Raw genomic sequence first — 23,646 nt, 5'->3', positions numbered from 1 at the left:
AGGCATCAGATGTGAAGAAACTCTGGAGTGGGTGTTTGTGAAGGGAAGAACCAGGCAGAAGGTTTGTTGATCAGAACAAAATGAATCATATCATTACACAAATTCACAGAACATGGGGCTGGAAGAGGCCTCGCTAATCAATTAGTTCAGATTTCACAGTGTGTAGGTGAAGGAGATAAGATACAAGGTGTTTAGGAACTAGGAACCGGGCTTCTGGATTTCTTCCAGCCCCCCAACTTCTCCATTGTGACACCAAATCCTTAATTACATGTTCATATGCATCTCTTCAGAAAGAAATCCATTATTCTAGGTCTGTATGTATCAATCCCACTGTGTGATTTAAGATTCAGCACACTGCTTATGAAAGCCTTTGAGGTGAAACCAACATGACTCCTAGGGCCAGCAACATCCCTTCCTGTTTGTGTAACTATAGGAAAGTGACATTCTCTTTCTGGGACAGTTTCCTAATCTGCAAAATGGGGCAAAGAGAGAAGCCCCCTCTCTGTGCTGCTTTGGGGACTAAGTGAGAAATCATTTTAAAAGACATTTTTATCAGGATCTAGTACAGAGTAAGAAAGCATATATAAAAATTTTCATCATCATTGTCATCAGCAGCATTATTTCTCTTATGTGATGTCTTAAGACATCCTTTGAAAAATGTGTTTTCCTTTTAAATAAAGAAACATCCCAATGAAAGGGGACTCTGGATGAAGAACTAAGAAAATTGACTGAAATCACCAGCATGATCACAGAGACTTTAAGTTTCTCATCAGTGAAATGGAAAAGACACCGATTTCCGCATATATTTGAAATTACATGTGCAATATTCTGAAATAATAGATTCAGAATTTGATCTTTTTGCTGAGGACTATCCAAATCAGTTGCACTCAAAGCCAGAGGTTCTCATATAAGCTAGACCTTATAACTAAAACAAATGATCTTATATGACAAAACAAGAGAGAGAAAAAGAGAAAGCCTTATTTTTCTCTTAATTATAAGTTGGTGTGAAGAGATGTCCATTTGGATTCTGCTGCTACACAGCTCAGTTATGCAATATTCATACAAAAATAGTTCCAAATCAATACAACATGTTTTAAATTTACATTAACATTTAAATTAATGAGAAGCTCAATATGAATTATGGAGTTTTAGCTGTTTAGGACTATGTTCCTTCTTGCCAACTTGGAACAGGGTCTATTGACTCACCTTCTGAGTCTCATAAACAGCTTCCAGACTTTATATGTTTTCAGTGCCAGAGGACTTTCAGGCTGGTGAAAGCTGCCATATTGACATCACCAGGGAATGAAATTGGCCCTCTCCACCAAAGACATAAAATGCTTCCAGCAACTACACACACTTTCCCTGAAAGGCAGATTGCCATACACAGTTGTCAAGTCTGGGAATGCCCTAAGATCGGTGCTTACTCCACAGTCCCTGGTCTCCATTCATTTATCTGACAGATATTTCTAGACCACCAACGATGGACATAGAACTGTGCTAAAACAACACAGATTCTTCTTCAAGGAACTCATCATCTATTGAAGGATACAGTCACCTATGTAAATATATAAACATTTTTAGGATGATCTGCCATCTTCTATGATAAAAGAAGATACACAGTGGGTGCAATTAGAGGCATTTGAATTAAATTGGAGGAGGATGAAGAACAGCTTTCTGAAGAAACAAGACTTGAAAGACAGGTTAGAATTAGACAAAAAAAAAAAGGAGACAATCTAGAAAAGACCTCGAGACTTTGCTTCAATGAACAAGAAGTTCTGAATGATTAGCAAGAAATGTAGGGCAAGGTTGTGTCTGTATGTGTGTGTGTGTGTATACATGCACACAAAGAACTGTGGGTGTTGGAGACTAACATGCATGGTTAGGCATGGACAAGCTCATGAGATATCTCACCTGCCACACTGAGAAGTGGGAACACAATTCTTAAAATGATATAGATATAGATGGTCTGTTGTATTTTTGTTTTGATAAGCACGTAGAGAAGTTTCAAGTTCACACAAAAATTGAATGAAAAATACAGAGTTCCCCTATTTTTCCTATCCCTAAACATGAAAATTCATTGGAAGGACTGATGCTGAAGCTGAAACTCCAATACTTTGGCCACCTGATGTGAATAACTCACTCATTGGAAAATACCCTGATGCTGGGAAAGATTGAAGGTGGGAGGAGAAAGGGACAACAGAGGATGAGATGGTTGGATGGTATCACCGACTCAGTGGACATGAGTCTGGGTGTACTCCGGGAGTTGGTGATGGACAGGGAGGCCTAGCATGCTGCAGTCCACAGGGTCGCAAACAGTTGGACACGACTGAGAGACTGAACTGACTGAAACTGGAAAAACCTCCCACACCATGGACATCCCCCACAACAGTGATACGTTTGTTACAATTAATGACCCTACGTTGACACATCCTTATCTACTGAAGTTTATAGTGTGCATTAGAGTGAACTCTTGGTACTGTATGTTTTATGGGTTTGGACAAAAGTGTACTGACATGTAGAGCTTCCCAGGTGGCACAGTGGTGAAGAATCCGTCTGCCAAGGCAGAAGACGCAGGAGATTTGGGTTCAACACCTGAGTCAGGAACATCCCCTCGAGGAGGAAATAGCAACCCACTGCAGTTTTCCTGCTGGAAAATTCCATGGACAGAGGAGCCTGGCAGTTACAGTCCGTAGGGTCTCAAAGAGTTGGACACAATGCACCTGAACACACACACACACACATACTGACTTGTATCAACCATTATAGTATCATACAGAGTGGTTTCAGTTCAGTTCAAGTTCAGTTCAGTCGCTCAGTCGTGTCCGACTCTTTGTGACCCCGTGAATTGCAGCACGCCAGGCCTCCTTGTCCATCACCAACTCCCAGAGTTCACTCGAACTCATGTCCATCGAGTCAGTGATGCCATCCAGCCATCTCATCCTCTGTCATCCACTTCTCCTCCTGTCCCCAATACCTCCCAGCATCAGGGTCTTTTCCACTGAGTCAACTCTTTACATGAGGTGGTCAAAGTATTGGAGTTTCAGCCTCAGCATCAGTCCTTCCAATGAACACCCTGGACTGATCTCCTTTAGGATGGACTGGTTGGATCTCCTTGAAGCCCAAGGCACTCTCAAGAGTCTTCTCCAACACCACAGTTCAAAAGCATCAATTCTTTGGCGCTCAGCCTTCTTCACAGTTCAACTCTCACATACATACATGACCACAGGAAAAACCATAGCCTTCACTAGATGGACCTTTGTTGGCAAAGTAATATCTCTGCTTTTCAATATGCTATCTAGGATGCTCATAACTTTGCTTCCAAGGAGTAAGCGTCTTTTAATTTCATGGCTGCAGTCACCATCTGCCGTGATTTTGGAGCCCCCAAAAATAAAGTCTGACACTGTTTCCACTGTTTCCCCATTTATTTCCCAAGAAGTGATGGGACCAGATGCCATGATCTTCGTTTTCTGAATGTTGAGCTTGACACCAACTTTTTCACTCTCCTCTTTCACTTTCATCAAGAGGCATTTTAGTTCCTCTTCACTTTTTGCCATAAGGGTGGTGTCGTCTGCATTTCTGAGGTTATTGATACTTCTCCTGGCAATTTTGATTCCAGCTTGTGCTTCTTCCAGCCCAGTGTTTCTCATGATGTACTCTGCATATAAGTTAAATAAGCAGGGTGACAATACACAGCCTTGACGTACTCCTTTTCCTATTTGGAACCAGTCTGTTGTTCCACATCCAGTTCTAACTGTTGCTCCCTGACCTGCATACAGGTTTCCCAAGAGGCAGGTCAGGTGGTCTGGTATTCCCATCTCTTGAAGAATTCCCCACAGTTTATTGTGATCCACACTGTGAAAGGCTTTGGCATAGTCAATAAAGCAGAAATAGATGTTTTTCTAGAACTCTCCTGCCTTTTCCATGATCCAGCGGATGTTGGCAATTTGATCTCTGGTTCCTCTGCCTTTTCCAAAACCAGCTTGAACATCTGAAAGTTCACGGTTCATGTACTGGTGAAGCCTGGCTTGGACAATTTTGAGCATTACTTTACTAGCATGTGAGATGAGTGCAATTGTGAAGTAGTTTGAAAATTCTTTGGCATTGCCTTTCTTTGGGATTGGAATGGAAACAGATCTTTTCCAGTCCTGTGGCCACTGCTGAGTTTTACAAATTTGCTGCATATTGAGTGCAGCGCTTTCACAGCATCATCTTTCAGGATTTGAAAGAGCTCCACTGGAATTCCATTACCTCCACTAGCTTTGTTCGTAGTGATGCATCCTAAGCCCCACTTGACTTAACATTCCAGGATGTCTAGCTCTAGGTGAGTGGTCACACCATCGTCATTATCTGGGTCATGAAGCTCTTTTTTGTACAGTTCTTCTTTGTGTTCTTGCCACCTCTTCTTAATATCTTGTGCTTCTGTTAGGTCCATATCATTTCTGTCCTTTATTGAGCCAATCTTTGCATGAAATGTTCCCTTGCTATCTCTAATTTTCTTGAAGAGATCTCTAGTCTTTCCCATTCAGTTGTTTTCCTCTATTTCTTTGCATTGATCGCTGAGGAAGGCTTTCTTATCTCTCCTTGCTATTCTTTGGAACTCTGCATTCAGATGCTTATATCTTTCCTTTTCTCCTTTGCTTTTCACTTTTCTTCTTTTCACAGCTTTGTAAGGCCTCCTCAGACAGCCATTTTGCTTTTTTGCATTTCTTTTCATGGGGATGGTCTTGATCCCTGTCTCCTGTACAATGTCACGAACCTCAGTCCATAGTTCATCAAGCACTCTGTCTATAAGATCTAGTCCCTTAAATCTATTTCTCACTTCCACTGTATAATCATAAGGGATTTGATTTAGGTCATACCTGAATGGTCTAGTGGTTTTCCCTACTTTCTTGAATATAAGTCTGAATTTGGCAATAAGGAGTTCATGATCTGAGCCACAGTCAGCTCCCGGTCTTGTTTTTGCTGACTATATAAAGCTTCTCCATCTTTGGCTGCAAAGAAAATAATCAATCTGATTTCAGTGTTGACTATCTGGTGATGTCCATGTATAGAGTCTTCTCTTGTGTTGTTGGAAGAGGGTGTTGCTATGACCAGTGCGTTCTCTTGGCAAAACTCTATTAGCCTTTGCCCTGCTTCATTCCATATTCCAAGGCCAAATTTGCCTGTTACGTCAAGTGTTTCTTGACTTCGTACTTTTGCATTCCAGTCCCCTATAATGAAAAGGACATCTTTTTTGTGTGTTAGTTCTAAAAGGTCTTGTAGGTCTTCATAGAACCGTTCAACTTCAGCTTCTTCAGTGTTACTGGTTGGGGCATAGACTTGGATTATCATGATATTGAATGGTTTGCTTTGGAAATGAACAGAGATCATTCTGTCGTTTTTGAGATTGCATCCAAGTAGTGCATTTCGGACTCTTTTGTTGACCGTGATAGCTTCTCCATTTCTTCTAAGTGATTCCTGCCCACAGTAATAGATATAATGGTCATCTGAGTTAAATTCACCCATTCAAGTCCATTTCAGTTCGCTGTTTTCTAGAATGTTGACATTCACTCTTGCCATCTCTTGTTTGACCACTTCCAATTTGCCTTGATTCATGGACCTGACATTCCAGGTTCCTATGCAATATTGCTCTTTACAGCATTGGACCTTGCTTCTATCACCAGTCACATCCACAGCTGGGTATTCTTTTTGCTTTGGCTCCATCCCTTCATTCTTTCTGGAGTTATTTCTCCACTGATCTCCAGTAGCATATTGGGCACCTACTGACCTTGGGAGTTTCTCTTTCAGTATCCTATCATTTTGCCTTTTCATACTGTTCATGGGCCTCTGAAGGCAAGAAAGTAGTTTAACTGCCCTAAAAATCTTTTGTGCTCCATCTATTCATCGCTTTCCCCTCTGACCCAGGGCAACAAATGACATTTTTTATTGTCTCCTTTGTTTTGACTTTTCCAGAACTTCAAATAGTTGGAATCATATAGTACATAATCTTTTAGGATCAGCTTCTTTCCCTTAATAATATGCATTCAAATTTCTCCATGTCTTATTTATGGCTTGATAAGTCATTTCTTTTTAGTATTGAATAATATTCCATTGTATAGATGTACAACAATTTATTTACATATTCACCTATTGAAGGGCATCTTGGTTGCCTCCAAGTTTTGGCAATTATGAGTAAATCCTCTGTAAACATCCATGTGCACGTGTTTGCAGACATAAGTTTTCAACTCCTTTGGGTGAATACCAAGAAGCTTAATTGCTGAATCATATGATACGAGTATATTCAGTTTTAAAAGAAATCACCAAGCTGTCTTCCAAAGTATCTGTAAAATTTTACATTCTCATCAGCAATGAATGAGATTTCTTATTGTTCCACATCCTCACCAACATTTGATGTTGTCAGTATTTTTAATTTTGGAAATTCTGATAGGTGTGTAGTGGTATGTTGTTGCTGTTTTAATTTGAATTCCTTAATGACATATGATATGGAACATCTCCAGATATTTAAAAAATTTTTGTATATCTTCTTTGGTGAAGTGTCTATTGGGTCTTTGCCCTATTTTTTAATGGTGTTATTTGTTTTGATATTGTTGAATTTTACATGTTACACATTTTAGATAACTGTCCATTATCAGATGTGTCTTCTGCAAACATTTTCTCCCCTTCTTTGCATTCTTGACAATGTCTTTCACCGAGCAGAATTTTTAAAATTTTAATAAACTTTATCAACTATTTCATTCATGGATTATACCTTCGGTGGCGTGACTAAATACTCATTGCCATAGCCAATGTCATCTGGAATTTCCTGCATATTAGCAGTTTTACACTTTTGCATTTTACATTTAGGTCTGTGGTGCATTTTGAGTTACATTTTGTGAAGGGTATAAGGTTTGTATCCGGATTATTTTTTATTTTCTTCCTTTTCTTTTTTTGCATCGTGAATGTCTACTTGTTTCAGCATGATTTGTTGAAAAGACTGTCTTTGCTCCATTGTATTGCCTTTGCTTCTTTGTCAAGACTATGTGCGTCTTTTTCTAGACTATTCTGTTGCAGTGATGTATTTGTCCATTCTTTCACCAATAGCTTCACTGTCGTAATTACTGCAGCTTTACAGGAAGTCTTCAAGTCTGGTATTGTCAGTCCTCTGACTTTGTCTCCTTCAATATTTTGCCTTTCCATGTAAATTGTAGAGAGACTTCTCAGTCTCTCCTGCAATGCAGGACACGCGGGTTTGATCCCTGGTTTGGGAAGACCCCCTGGAGAATGAAACAGCAATCCACTCCAGTATTCTTGCCTGTGAAATCCCATGGACAGAGGAGCCTGGTGGGCTATAGTCCATGTGGTCACAAGAGTCAGACACATCTTAGGGACTAGTGAAATTGGAAGTTGCTCAATCATGTCTGACTCTTTGCGACCCAAATCCTTGAGGCTAGAATACTGGAGTGGGTAGAGGTTCCCTTCTCCAGAAGATCTTCCTGACCCAGGAATTGAATGAGGGTCTCCTGCATTACAGGTGGATTTTTTTACCAGCTGACCTACCAGGGAAGCCCTTAAAGCAACAACAAATAAACGTTATGATTGTTTGTCATATAACTTGCTGGTATATTTTTAAAATCAGAATTGTCACTGAATCTATAGATTAAATTGGGAAGCATTGACATCTTGACATTACTGTGTTTTCTATTCATGAACATGAAATATTTCTCCATATATTTACTTCTTCCTTGATAATTTTTACCAAAATTTTGTAGTTCTCCTCATGTATATCTTATACACATTCTGTTAGATTTAAATGTATTTCATTTTTTGTGGTGCTAATATTGGGTTGACCAAAAAATGGTTTTCTATATTACAAAAAACCTGAATGGATTTTTTGGCTGACCCAGTATAAATAGCAACATGTTGTTAACACCAAATTTTATTTGTTTACTGCTTATATATGGAAAAGAGACTAACTTTTGTGTATTAACTTTATATCCTGCAACTTTGTTATGCTCACTTATTCTGGTAGTTTTTTGTTGATTCTTACAGATTTTCTATACAAACAGTGATGTCATCTGTGAACAAAGAAAGTTTTATTTCTTTCTCCCTAATCTGTATACCTTTTATTTATGTTTTCTTGTCTTATTGAATTATATAGGATTCTGATGTGTTTAAGGGGGCTTGGTTTAAGAACTATTGCTCTGGCAATATTGCAGAGATGGATGGAACGTAGCAGTTCCTTCTCCACAACAGATGTCCAAATAGGCCCCAGCAAGTCTTTGATTGAGTTCATGTGATACCAGATGCAAGACAGGTAGTTGGGAATGTCAGAAAGACTCAGCAATGCCAACCTTCATGGCTTTCTTTTGACTCTGGAGTGATATGGGTCAAGGAGAGAGAGAGGGAGTTTGCACTGCTTTCCCTGTGTTCTGCCACTCTTATTCATTTTGCAAAACTATATTTGTTGAACACCAACTATGTTCCAGGATATGTATTAGATTCTGTGATAGAATAATGAATAAGCCGGTCATTATCATTTGCCCTGAAAAAATTATATTTTGGTGAGAGATGAGAAAAAAAGAGTTAAATAAAAACATTTACAGATTATGGAAAAACGATTAAGAAATAAACAGAATGATGTTATTATACTAGGATGGGGTCAGACAGTGTTTCTTAACTGTCAATAGGGTGAACACTGGACTGAGACTCACTAGATTCAAATTCCACCTCTGCCACTTCCTCATTACGTTCTGTTGGCAAGGGTCTTTGTTTCATTTCCTCATCTGTAAAATGAAGGTAAATATTCTAATCCATAGGCTTTCTCTAAGGATTAAATTAGAGAATAAATATACAGTGATTAGCCTAGTACTTGATAAATAGAAATGCTCAAAATTATTTTAGTTGTGGATATCATTACTGTTCTATGCTTACTGTTACTAATTCTTTGGATAGCTTGGTCAGAAAAAGACTCTTTGAAAGGGTGACATTTGGGCTTTAGCCTGAAGGATGATAAGAGCTGGTATGTGTAGAGCTTTAGAAAGGGTGTTTTTTATACCATTTCCTAGACACTGACAACAACACTTGGAAAATTCTTGAAATAATGTTAAAATGTTTTCAAATAACAGATATTACTTCAGTGTTGATAGTATGATATTATATATTTCAGTTCCTTAAAATTTGACTCCAGGAATAAAAGGGGCTATCTGTTTCAATCAGTAACCCATAATCCAAAGGTTATCAGCTAGAATTATATGAGAAATTTCACATTCCAAAGATATCTACCAAAACTTTCTTTTTTAAAATTTCGTCAACACAAGATCATCAGCTAATTATCACAATTATTAGAAATAAGTAAACTGGTCTGGATACTTGGCATTAAATAAATGTCTTGATACTTGGCATTAAAAATTTATGGAAATGGGCCTTTATTGGTGAAATTAAGGGTATTCATGATATGTAGGTTGACCTACATATTCTAGGGACAATTCTCATCCATTTTTAAAACTTTGTGTTTATTATTATGGTTTTAGAATTGAATGAGACATGAAAGTTGCATTCTTATGTCAGATTATATACCTGAGGATTGATGCATAAATCATTCACTGCTAAGCCATGAGTTAGAACATTTCACTGGCTGATTCAACTAAAAGGATGTACTAACTCTGCCTCTGGAATGCTATCTGCTGAAAGGTGGCATTCAGAGCATCTAAAAGAACAAAAGGTGGATCTTAGTAGCATTTTTAGAACTCTTTTGTGCTTACTCACTAATGCAAGCATGCGCATCTAATAAACATTTGCTTGCTTGGCAAAATCAGGTCAGTGACTTTGATGTGCCATTACTTCGTACTGAAAGGATAGCTAATCCTTATTCAGCTCAGGCTTCTTTGCCTGCTACTATCTCTCAAAGCAAGGAATCCAGTGCATATATGTTGTTCAGGACCAAAACAACTTAGATCAATTTGCAACACTTAGCCTGTCCAAGGCAAAAACAAGAAACTGTTGCATTATGAGTGTGATAAGAAAGATACTGTTAGAAATTGACATTGGAGAGGTAGACAAGAAGGAAAAATGCAGGGACTTTTAGATTTTTGGATGATATTTTTGGATTTAATTCTCAGTGTAATAGAGAACATGTAAGATATATAAGAGAGTCTGATCTGCTTTACATTTTTAAAGATGATATTAAGCAATGTGTAGAAAATAGATTGTAAAGATATGATTGGGTACAGGGGGGGATGTTGAGGAACACTGCAAAAATCCAGGCAAGAGGGATAAAGGTTTAGACTCAGTGATAGAAATGGATGTGAGAAATGTGGATGGACTTGGAGACATTTTTTTGAAAGGAAGCTAAGTAGGATTTGTATGTGGATTGAAAGTGACAAATAGGACAAGGAAACACTTCCAGATTTGAGGCAGCTGGTGAGAAATCTTCAATGCTGAATGTGGCTACTGGAGAAGGTCTATGCTGGAGGTCAGCTTTGCTGCCAAGGGGTGTCTATAGCAACAGCAGAGGAAAACATATCATAAGCCTTCTGCTGACTTCTACATTACTTTGCTAGTGAGATGAGTACAATTCTGCGGTAGTTTGAACATTTTTTGGCATTGCCTTTCTTTGGGATTAGAATGAAAACTGATCTTTTCCAGTCCTGTGGTCACTGCTGAGTTTTCCAAATTTGCTGGCATATTGAGTATAGCACTTTCACAGCAACATCCTTTAGGATTTGAAGTAGCTCAACAGGAATTCCGTCATCTCCACTAGCTTTGTTTGTAGTGATGCTTCCTAAGGCCCTCTTGACTTCACATTCCAGGATGTCTGGCTCTAGGTCAGTGATCACACCATCTTGGTTATTTGGGTCATTGAGATCTTTTTTGTACAGTTCTTCTGTGTATTCTTGCCACCTCTTCTTAGTATCTTCTGCTTCTGTTAAGTCCATACCATTTCTGCCCTTTATTGAGCCCATCTTGCATGGAATATTCCCTTGGTGTCTCTAATTTTCTTGAAGAGATCTCTAGTCTTTCCCATTCTATTGGTTTCCTCTATTTCTTTTCACTGATCCCTGAGGAAGGCTTTCTTATCTCTCTTTGCTATTCTTTGGAACTCTGCATTCAGATGGGAATATCTTTCCTTTACTCCCTTGCCTTTTGCTTCTTTTCTTTCCTCAGCTATTTGTAAGGCCTCCTCAGACAACCATTTTGCCTTTTTTGCATTTCTTTTTCTTGGGGATGGTCCTGATCACCACCTCCTGTACAATGTCATGAAACTCCATCTATAGATCTTTAGGCATTCTGTCTATCAAATCTAATCCCTTGAATCTATTTGTCACTTCCACTGTACAATCGTAAGGGATTTGATTTAAGTCATACCTGAAAGGTCTAGCGGTTTTCCCTACTTTCTTCAATCTAAGTCTGAATTTTGCAATAAGGAGTTCATGATCTGAACCACAGTAATCTCCAAGTCTTGTTTTTGCTGACGTATAGAGCTTCTCCATCTTTGGCTGCAAAAAATATAATCAATCTGATTTGGTATTGACCATTATGTGATGTCCAGGTGTAGAGTCTTCTCTTGTGTTGTTGGAAGAGGGTATTTGCTATGACCAGTGTATTCTCTTGACAAAACTCTGTTAACCTTTGCCCTGCTTCATTTTGTACCCCAAGGCCAAACTTGCCTGTTACTCCAGGTATCTCTTGACTTCCTACTTTTGCATTCCAATCCCCTATGATGAAAAGGACATCTTTTTTTTTTTTTTTTTTTGGTGTTAGTTCTAGAAGGTCTTAGACAGCACATTAAAAAATAGATACACTACTCTGCTCACAAACGTCCATCTAGTCAAAGCTATGGTTTTTCCAGTAGTCATGTATGGATGTGAGAGTTGGACCATAAAGAAAGCTGAGCACTGAGGAATTGATGCTTTTGAACTGTGATGTTGGAGAAGACTCTTGAGAGTCCCTTAGACTGCAAAAAGATCAAACCAGTCCATCCTCAAGGAAATCAGACCTGAATATTCACTGGAAGGAGTGATGCTGAAGCTGAAGCTCCAATACTTTGGCCACCTAATGCGAAGAACTGACTTATAGGAAAAGACCCTGATGCTGGAAAAGATTGAAGGCAGGAGGAGAAGGGGACGACAGAGGATGAGATGGTTGGATGGTATCACAGACTCGACGAACACAAATTTGAGTAAGCTCTGGGAGTTGGTGATGGACAGGGAAGCCTGGTATGCTGCAGTCCATGAGGTCGCAAAAAATCAGACATGACTGAGTGACTGAACTGCACTGAACTGAACTGACTTCCATATGGATCCATGCAGAAAGTCACTGATTTCTACCACAGGAATTTTAACACAGATCCTTTGTGGAGGGCACATGCCCTTTGGGCTCATGTGAGGTGTCTTGTTCACATAGGAAGAACTCTTCTTCATTTCTTTATAGAAAGAACAAAATGAAAAGTGTCAGTGTTTCAGATTTATTTCAAATTCATTGAGCTTTAGTGTTCTCTGGGAGAAAATGAATGATCAAGAAGAGAGCTTCTATCTTCATTTGCCATCATTAAGAAGATAATATTCATCAAAAGCTATAGAGCTTCAACATAATTCTTAGCTCTTAGTTCAGTGTGTGAGTATGTTTTAGTAATCATTGATTTAGTCAGTCAGTCCATCTGTCAGTTTGCTAGTCAGAGATTCACTGAATAAACACTTCCTATAAATTGGCCATGCACAGGCCAAGTACTGGAGATGAGTCTTACATAACTTCTCCTTGGTCTGTATATCTCCTAGATATTTAGTCTGCTAAGCACCAACAAAAAATATCTCAAATGCACTTTATTTATTTTAATTTTTATTGGAGCATAGTTGATTTACAATGTTGTTAGTTTCAGGTGTATAGCAAAGTAAATCTCTTATATGTGCACATATATTCACTCTTTTTTAGATTCTTTTCCCATATAGGTCATTACAGAGTATACAACTTCCTGTGCTATACAGGAGGTCCTTATTAGTTATTATATATATATATATATATATTAGTTATAATATATATTATTATATATTAGTGTGTATAGGTCAGTTGCAATCTTCTCATTTGTCCCTCCCTTCCCTTTCCTCCTGTTAATCATCATTTTGTGTTCTACATCTATAACTCAATATTTGTTTTATAGATAAGTGCATTTGTACCCCCCTTTTAAAGACTGCACATAGAAGTAACATCATATGATATTTGTCTTTCTCAGTACTCAGCCAGAAATAAAAGAATGAAATAAAGCCATTTGCAGCAACATCGATGGGCCTAGAGATTGTCACACCGAGTGAAGTAAGTCAGACAAGGCAAGTCAAATGCAATTTAGAAACCTGACTTCACTGCACTGTATATTGACTTTGGTAAGGATTAAACAAACAATAAACTTGACTGCTTCTATATTTGATTTATGAAATCTTCACATCCTTTAGGAAATCAGATTTTATTTCATTTTATACTTCCAATTTCTAACTGTGGATATCTTTGAGATTCTTCATTTTAAAGAATATAATCAATGCATACAGATATACATATATAAGCAATTTCATAATCTTTACACATGTTGATAGGCATGTAATGTAGACACTAACTGGACTTATACACAAACTGCTCAAATTGAAATAATTTCACATATATTTTAAAATAAATTAGTTTGCATAGTAAGAACTAAAATGAGACCATTTACACCCAAACTTGATATTTTACTTTTCCGTGGCCTGTATAGCTTTGAAAAGAGACCTTTCAATATTCTGTGTCATAGTATTTCATCTAAAGTGGAGCTAATACCCTATAGCCACTTTAAAACTATTCTTATGTAACATGAGAATCAAGAGCTGCTGTCCAAGAAGTTTTGTAAGCTCTTTGGTTTTCAATCTCAAAATAAACAGAGCATATCATTACTATTATCTGTAGTAAATAGGTTAAGAAAGCAAGAGGTGAACTACCAAAAAGAATACATTCACATTGTTATCAGTTTAATGACATAGGACAAGAAGTCTACATATTGCAGTTTGTTTCATATATTTTTTTTAACCATTGGAGACAACTAAAGTAGTTGACAAGCTACCTGTATTTATCAAGCCATGAAATCACATTTTCTCTTGTACTTCTCAAAGGCAGGCAGTAAGAGTCAACTACTGGATTAACATTTAAAAATTGAGGTACAGGACATTTTCTGATGATTCATGACAAGACTGAAAAAACTGGTAGTCTCTGGAATTCCTAAGCGGGAACTCCTTGTTTAAAAATAAATTTTTTAGTTTATTTGTTTCACCAGAGATTAATAATCATGATGATTATTTCTGTCATAAATGAAAGATAGAAGAGAAATTATATCCATTCAAATATGAATTACTTTATAGGCTATTTAGCTTTTGGAGGGCTTGGAAAAGTAGTAATTTTAATTTAGACACTTCACAAATATGAAAGAGGTTACTGAGTAGCACCATGAGGGGGAAACCCCCAAAACTTCCTGTTCTAAATTTTGCTTCTTTGCATTCAGAGATCTTAATGAATTTTAAGACTTTTTCATAACTCAAAAATAATGAACATTGCTACACATAGGTCTCTTTGTCGGCAAAGAGAAATTGAGACTTCTATGATGAGCCAAAAAGTAAGCTCGGTGAAAAGAGACTGTGGATGATAACAAAATGCTACTCTGTGAGTGAGGCTGCTTCTGTCCTCCATAGGCTCTCATGCTGTATTCTGCTAATGGCACAAGGAAGTGAAAATAACAATTCTGTAAGAGCCGGGTGCAACATTAAGATTTAATTAAGCCTTGTTTTACTTGGGCAAACTAGCCATACCGTGATTTCATGGGAGAACGCAGCCCACACTGTGCTGACTAGCAGCGAAAAGGCATGGAGCTGAAATGCCACCGCACACAATCCATGTAAACAAGACGAGGGAAGCAACTGGAACGGGGCTGTCAGCTGAAACCACATCACAGGGGCCACGCTCTAAGGGCAGGGAGTCTGCAGAAAGCAAATAGACTCGCAGGATGCTGGCCAGGAATCAGGATCCCTGGGTTGTTCTGATAAAGTACAATGGAATCTATTTGGTGTGCCTCAAGGCACGGAAAAAACAAGAACCCTATTTGGTCATGACAGGAAATGCAATTTCAGCTTAACGTAGTGTCAAGGCCATCAAAACTATCCAAGGGTGGAATAGATTGCTTTGAAAGTAGTGAGCTTATTATCATTTGAGTATTCAAGTATAGACTATACAGTCAGTTGGTAGTTACTTTCTTTTAATATAGTGTCATTCTCTGAATCTAATGAGTTAGGACAGTTTGATATTAATAGAAGAGGCAGTTGAATTAAGAGCATATATGAATTGCCACTGACTGTGTGGTAGAGTTGGCGATGGGATTATCAGCATTGGCCAAGTGCCTTAACTTGTGTACGAATATTGGAGAATTTTTTCTGTTTTTAAAAATTACTGATTTGCCTGTGACAAGTCTTAGTTGCAGCACATGGCATTTAGTTCCCTGACCAGGGGTCAAACTCAGACTCCCTGCTTTGGGAGCACAGTCTTAGCCACTGTCCCACCAGGGAAATTCCCAGAGAAGTTTTTCTAATGAAGTTTTCTCTACATATGTGGCCTTTAAAAATCAAATGGACTTGAGCAGGGTATTAGTTTCCTGGGACTACTACAACAAAGTACCATAAAAAGGTTGGGTTTAAACAACTGAAATTTATTCTCTCACAGTTATGGAAGTCAGGAGCTCAAAGTCAAGATGTGGGGAGTGATGTAACATCAACAAAATGGCAATGAGACATTTCTCACACATATTCTCCCCTTAGCAACAATGATCTGGCATCCACCCACAGACGAAACTGCCTTCAAGGGAGCTCTGGGACTCAGGAGGAGATTGTGAAACCGCTAAAGTTCAAGACCATGAAGAGCCAGTCAGATTTGCAAAAAGTTAACTGTGATCCTTTGAAACTGACTGCGATCCTGGCTGCAAAAACATAAATGTCTCAGGACCCCTGAGAACTTAGCAATAGCTTTGGGTCTGTCACCATCACTGTACACCAAGAGACCTGGAAAAGACCATGTCCACCTTTGCAGTGGGAAACAGACATATGGGCACTCAGTCCTGACCATGGACCCTGAAGTGTCCTTCGAACCAACTTCAGACCTTCTTGGTCGCTATCTGTTGAGTCTCTGAAAGTGGGCCCACCAAATTCAGTGGATCTGTCAGTTCTGAGAGTATCATATAACTAAGCTCCAGCCTGTCCCAGCCACAGTCTATGAATATTCTAGGTGACACAGGGACTTTGTAAGAAACACTCCTGTCTGCTCCTGCAAAGATCCTGAATTAGTCTTCTACTCAGCATCAGCTCCTGCTGAACTGCAGTCTCATGAGCTAGAAAATAGACACAGGGTCAAACAAGAGAACTTCCCATTTGTATCTCCCAAGATCCTAAAAGGCCCCTATATGCTTATCCAGTTTCCTCATAGCCACAGTCAGCCAGTCTGGCAGCAGGAGTTATTCTCCTCTGTGCTCTTGGTCCTACACTCAGCTTCAACTCCTCCAGCCATTTCCAGAGATCAGTCCAGTTGACCTAGAGCCCTGGCAGGAGACATTACAACTGATCCTACATAAATATGAAGGACTTAGTGACTCAACAACAACAACAATAACATAAAGAGACAAGTCATTGAATTTAGAGCCCACCCTAATCCAATGGGAGTTCAGCTTAATGTAATTACAGTTGCAAAGTACTATTTCCAAATAAAGTCACATTCACAGCTATCAGAGGTTAAGATTTCAACATGTGTTTCCGGGAAATACAATTCAGACTACAACAAGCAGTTTAACATCTTTTTCATCAGCAGCAGCTATGTGTGAATTAAGGTATCTGATTTTTCCTTTTAATGGTCTCCCTTTCCAGGGTTCCAATTTCCAAAATCTTACCACTTTTACTTTACAGTCTAAAAAACTGAAGCACATCTAATTCCTTGAAAATATCATTTTCTTTCATATCACTGTTCATGGACTAGAGTTTCCTTCTCTGTCCACCTGACAACTCTTTTCTTGTTGTTCAGTTGCTTGGTCATGTCTGACTCTTTGCAACCCCATGGACCACAGCTCACCAGGCTGTCCTGTCCTTCGCTGTCTCCAGGAACTTGCTCAAACTCATGTCCATTGAGTCGGTAATGCCATCCAACCATCTCATCCTCTGTAGCCCCTGTTCCTCCTGCTCTTTATCTTTCCCAGCATCAGGGTCTTTTCCAATGAGTCGCTTCACATCAGGTGGCCAAAGTATTGGAGCTTCAGCATCAGTCCTTCCAGTGAATATCAAGGTTGATTTCCTTTAGGATTGACTGATTTGATCTCCTTTCTGTCCAAGGGACTCTCAAGACTCCTCCAGCTCCAGAGTTTGAAAGCATCAATTCTTCAGCACTCAGCCTTCTTTATGGCCCAACTCTCACATCCGTACATGACTACTGGAAAAATCATAGCTTTGAATACATGGACTGTTGTCGCCAAAGTGATGTGTCTGCTTCTTAATACACTGTCTAAGTTTGTTGTAAGTATTCTTCAAAGGAGCAAACATCTTTTAATTTCATGGCACTGCTGAATTTCCACATTTGCAGGTATATTGAGTGCAGTACTTAACAGAATAATCTTTTAGGATTTAAAATAGCTGGAATTCCATCACCTCCACTAGCTTTGTTCATTGTAATGTTTTCTAAGGCCCACTTGACTTCACACTCCGTGATATCTGGCTCTAGGTGAGTGAGCACACTATTTTGTGGTCAACTCTCTAGTTGTTCTTTAAATTTTGGCACCATCTTCACTTTTTATATCAGCTGGGAAAAATTGAATGTTCTTCTCCTTGTTTCTAATATACTGTATACACATATTTCCACTAAACCAATTATCAGACCCTGTATTATGAACATTTCTTTATTTATATATATATAATTTCTTCATGTTATATATATATATATATATATATATATATAATATCAGTTCAGTTCAGTTCAGTCACTCAGTCATGTCCGACTCTTTGCGACCCCATGAATAACAGCATGCCAGTCCTCCCTGTCCATCACCAACTCCCGGAGTTCACTCAGACTCACGTCCATCGAGTCAGTGATGTATATCAGTTCAATTCGGTTCAGTCACTCTGTCGTGTCTGACTCTTTGACTCTTTGTGACTCCATGGATTGCAGCATGCCAGGCTTCCCTGTCCATCATCAACTCCTGGAGCTTACTCAGACTCATGTCCATCGAGTTGGTGATGCCATCCAACCATCTCATACTCTGGCATCCCCTTCTCCTCCTGCTTTCAACCCAGAATCAGGGTATTTTTCAAATGAGTCAGTTCTTCACATTAGGTGGCCCAGGTACTGGAGTTTCAGTGTCAGCATCAGTCCTTCCAATGGATATTCAGGACTGATTTCCTTTAGGATGGACTGGTTGGATCTCCTTGCAGTTCAAAAGCATCAATTCTTCTATGATCAGCTATCTTCATAGTCCAACTCTCACATCCATACTGGAAAAACCATAGTTTTTACCAGAAGGTCCTTTGATGATGAAGTAATGTCTCTGCTTTTTAATATGCTATCTAGGCTTATCATAACTTTTCTCCCAAAGAGAAAGCGTCTTTTAATTTCATGGCTGCAGTCATCATCTGCAGTGATTTTGGAGCCCCCCCAAAATAAAGTGTGTCACTGTTTCCATTGTTTCCTCATCTGTTTGCCATGAAGTAATGGGACCAGATGCCACGGTCTTAGTTTTCTGAATGTTGAGTTTAAAGCTAACTTTTTCACTCTCTTCTTTCACTTTCATCAAGAAGCTCTTCAGTTCTCCTCTTTCTGCTGTAATGGTGGTGTCATCTGCATCATATCTGAGATTATTGATATTTCTCCCGGAAATCTTGATTCCAGCTTGTGCTTCATCCAGCCCAGCATTTCTCGTGATGTACTCTACATATAAGTTAAATAAGCAGGGTGACAATATACAGCCTTGAAGTACTCCTTTCCCGATTTAGAACCAGTTTGTTGTTTCATGTCCATTTATAAATGTTGCTTCTTGACCTGCATATAGATGTCTCAGGAGGCAGGTCAGGTGGTCTGGTATTCCCATCTTTTTAAGAATTTTCCAAATTTTGTTCTGATCCACACAGTCAAAGGCTTTGGCATAGTCAATAAAGCAGAAGTAGATATATAAAACCATGTATATTTATTTATAAAATAAGACAAAAAATTGCTTTTTTATGTAGTTACTGCAGGTTTGGTGCTCAAGTTGAAAAAGACTAACAGCATTTGGGCATATTCTGTTTTAGTGTGTATGGAGAAAATTCCCCAGGGGATCTTGTTTCATTTTCTATGGAGGGACACCTATCATGCTTTTAAAAGTATTTTGAAGAAGATCCTTACATGAGTTTGTACCTACTGTGAACTTTCACTTATTACTCAAGACACAGTACACATTTCAGTGAAACTTTTGATAATCATTTCAGAAAATACTGTCAGGAAGAGCATGCCATCAGGTACCTTTTTCCATATGAATAATAGGATAGAGTTTAGGAAATAAGTTGAGGACATAATTAAATATTTTAAGAGCAGTTTGTACCAGTGCTTCCCAGTAATATACCACAAAATATGGGTAGTGAAGGAAGGTGGCAATATTTTATTTGGCTATCTACATGCTATCTCACTGGGAGTATGCACTCATAACTGGTTACTTGCAAGAATCCAGCATTACAAGCATATTAATTAATGAGCAAAGCATTAAGCAGAATACTGAAATCACCAGATATATACAAATATACATATTCTATGCACATATGTGTAAACATACATAAATAATCTAGCCAGCCAGTCAGCAGTTATGATAAAGCATTGACATAGTCAGCCGCTATGGAGAACAGTGTGGAGTTGCCTTAAAAACTAAAGATAGAGCTACCATATTATCCTGCAATCTCAATCCTGGGCATATATCTGGAGAAAACCATAATTTGAAAAGCAATATTGTAAAGTAATTAACCTCCAATTAAAATAAATAAATTTATATTTTAAAAAAACAGAAAAGCTATATGTACCTGTGTTCACTGCAGCACTGCTTACAATAGCTAAGACATGGAAACAACCTAAATGTCCATTAACAGATGAATGGATAAAGATGAGGAATATTTATAAATGGAATATTACATAGTCTTACAAAAGGATGAAAGTATGCCATTGGCAGCAACACAGATAGACCTAGAGATTATCATACTAAGTGAAGTAAGCCAAAGACAAATATCATGATATCACTTACATGTGGAATCTAAAAAAATGATACAAATGAACTTATGTATCAAACAGAAACAGACCAACCAACATATAAAACGAACTTATGGTTATCACAGGGGAAAGGAGGATGGGATAAACTAGGAGATTGGGATTAACATATACACACTACTATATATAAAATAAATAACCAGCGTGGACCTACTACAGAGCACAGGGAAATCTACTCAATATTTTGTAATAACCTATAAGAGAAAAGAATCTAAAAAAAATAGACATATATAAGTATGTATAACTGAATCACTTTGCTGTAAACCTGAAAGTAACACAAAATTGGAAATCAAACTATACTTCAATTTAAAAAAATTAGAATTACCTATCACAAGTTTTTACTTTATTTCTTTTTTTCATTCTCTATCTCTTTCTCACTGCTTTCATTTCTTCCCTTTTTTTAAATTTCATTATCTTCTCTGTAACAGATCACCAGCTTTAACTCAGGAAAATATAATGTGAAAGCCTTGTCTAAAACATTTGCTCTGAGCTCACTCTTATGTATTATGGCTACTTTCATAAATGGTAATTATATCTTGGCTATGACAATCCTTTGAAAATACTAGTGAAAGTACTTTTCATCTCAGCCTAATTTTGAAAGAATTAGATCTTTTCTTAGATGCAAGACTTTGAGAAAAGTCAATATTAGTGACATATAATTCGATGATCCCAAGTCCTTCTACATTTCATATCCTAAGCAAAATTATGAGAGAAAATCAGCAACAACAAAACAAAAAATCAAAATGACAAGAAATAGGCTAACAATGATTTGGGCACTGGAAATCATTGAGATCACAGACACCAATAAATACTGCTTATTATCAATGTTTTTTGAGAATTGTTAGTTAATGTATATCTGGTTGATCTATAAAATCCTATGTATTCATAACTTTTAAAATAAGTAGGCAACTATAGACTTTTCGTTCATAAATATTGTGTTTTTTACTACTTTTTAAATATAGAAAAAATATCTAGGAACTGTATGAATGGAAAAGTTTTATACATTGTAGTGTCTTATAATTATTCTGGTTTCCTATGTTACATTTTTGGTGCAGAAACCATTACCATAAACATAGAAGTCAGAATGTGAACTGCATCTGTTCCAGAACAGACGCAGTTCACATTCTGACTTCTATGTTTATGGTAATGGTTTCTGCTATATATTGTCACCCTGCTTATTTAACTTCTATGCTGAGTACATCATGAGAAACACTGGGCTGGAAGAAGCACAAGCTGTAATCAAGATTGCTGGGAGAAATATCAATAACCTTAGATATGCAGATGACACCACCCTTATGGCAGAAAGTGAAGAGAAACTAAAAAGCCTCTTGATGAAAGTGAAAGAGGAGAGTGAAAAAGTTGGCTTAAAGCTCAACATTCAGAAAACTAAGATCATGGCATCTGGTCCCATGACTTCATGGGAAATAGATGGGGAAACAGTGGAAACAGTGTCAGACTTTGTTTTTTGGGGCTCCAAAATCACTGCAGATGGTGATTGCAGCCATGAAATTAAAAGACGTTTACTCCTTGGAAGGAAAGTTATGACCAACCTAGATAGCATATTCAAAAGCAGACATATTACTTTGCCAACAAAGGTCTGCCTAGTCAAGGCTATGGTTTTTCCAGTTGTCATGTATGGATGTGAGAGGTGGACTGTGAAGAAAGCTGAGCGCCGAAGAATTGATGCTTTTGAACTGTGGTGTTGGAGAAGACTCTTGAGAATTCCCTGGACTGCAAGGAGATCCAACCAGTCCATCCTAAAGAAGATCAGTCCTGGGTGTTGTTTGGAAGGACTGATACTGAGGCTGAAACTCCAGTACTTTGGCCACCTCATGCAAACAGTTGACTCATTGGAAAAGACCCTGATGCTGGGAGGGATTGGGAGCAGGAGGAGAAGGGGACTACAGAGGATGAGATGGCTGGATGGCAGCACGGACTCAATAGACATGAGTTTGAGTGAACTCTGGGAGTTGGTGATGGACAAGGAGGCCTGGCGTGCTGCAATTCATGGGGTTGCAAAGAGTCGGACACGACTGAGCGACTGAACTGAACTGAACTGAACTCAACACATATGTATACTATATAAAGAGGGAGATGGGTTTTTGTGAATGACATTTAAAGGCATATCACAAAAATAGATTTCTGAATTAAAATTTAGGCTTAACATTTCTCCTTCAGTCTATAAACCCCACACATAATTCTTCTATTATTAGGATGTAAAACAGAAGGTGAACTTTCTCATTAAAGGGTTTTCAAGCAACATTCCCTGTAAAATAGCAAAAAAAAAGAAAAGAAAAATAAAGGAATTAAGATTTTTAATAAAAATGGAATGGATTCTAAGTGCATTTACTTTGCTACAGCATGAAATGCATTATGTGAGCAGGATGGGGAAACAGAGAATCTTAGATTGAACTTGGGATAATTGCTGAATGTGCCTAGTTCAGTTCAGTTCAGTTCAGTCTCTCAGTCGTGTCCGACTCTTTGCGACCCCATGAACCGCAGCACACCAGGCCTCCCTGTCCATGACCAACTCCCAGAGTTTGCCTAGTTCAGATGTCTACATAGGGAGGAATATCTTTTTCATTCTTCTTATGTGATGTCATTCTGCCTCAGATAATATATTGGTGGCAAGGAAGAACTTACTTTTTATGAGGGTGCCCATCCCAGATAGAATGGATTTCATAAACTTTTGGAAATTTCTTGCTAGTGTAATTATTCATTCAATAAATAACTAGAATATCACTGTTTAAAGCAGTTAAGAACATGAGCTCAAGATCCAGATAAACTGAATTCATGTCTCTTCTCTGACTTTCACTATCTCTATAACCTCAGGAAACCCTGTCTCTGTGTTTCATTAACTTCATCCATAAAAAACGACAATAACGGTACCTCCCATAGTTGGTCATTTTGCAAACTCATACTGACACGAATGTGATATTTTTATTTATTTAATTTTAGTTGAGTATGTACTATAAATCAGGCACCATCCGAGGTGATAGGGATATTATTGTTGTGTAGTTGCTAGGTTGTGTCCAACTGTTTTGCAACCCCATGTACTGTGTAGCCTTCCAGGCTCTTCTGTCCATGGGATTTTCCAAGCAAGAATACTGCAGTGGGTTGCCATTTCCTTCTCCAGGGGATATTCCTGACCCAGGGATCAAACCCACATCTCTTACACTAGCAGTTGGATTATTATTTACCACTGAGCCATCTGGGAAGCCTGATAAGGATGTATTAGTATTCGAACTATAATCATGTCTCATGAAATTTACCTTCTAATTTGAGTAATGTGGCAGAATCTAGGTAGTTATTCGCCAAACCCCTTTACATTTACTTATCTTTCCAATGGTGATG

The 23,646-nt window shown here is 38.2% G+C and overlaps 1 protein-coding gene across 4 annotated transcripts in view; it reads right to left on the bottom strand.

Moving 5' to 3' along the window:
- LRRC4C (leucine rich repeat containing 4C) overlaps positions 1 to 23,646 on the bottom strand; it is a 1,428,975-nt gene that overhangs the window by 224,506 nt on the left and 1,180,823 nt on the right. The window lies entirely within an intron of this gene.

Source organism: Bos indicus x Bos taurus, chromosome 15 (genome assembly GCF_003369695.1).
Source record: "Bos indicus x Bos taurus breed Angus x Brahman F1 hybrid chromosome 15, Bos_hybrid_MaternalHap_v2.0, whole genome shotgun sequence".
NCBI lineage: Eukaryota > Metazoa > Chordata > Mammalia > Artiodactyla > Bovidae > Bos > Bos indicus x Bos taurus.
Note: the sequence above shows the minus strand (reverse complement) of the source record. Positions and strands in the feature narration are given on the sequence as shown.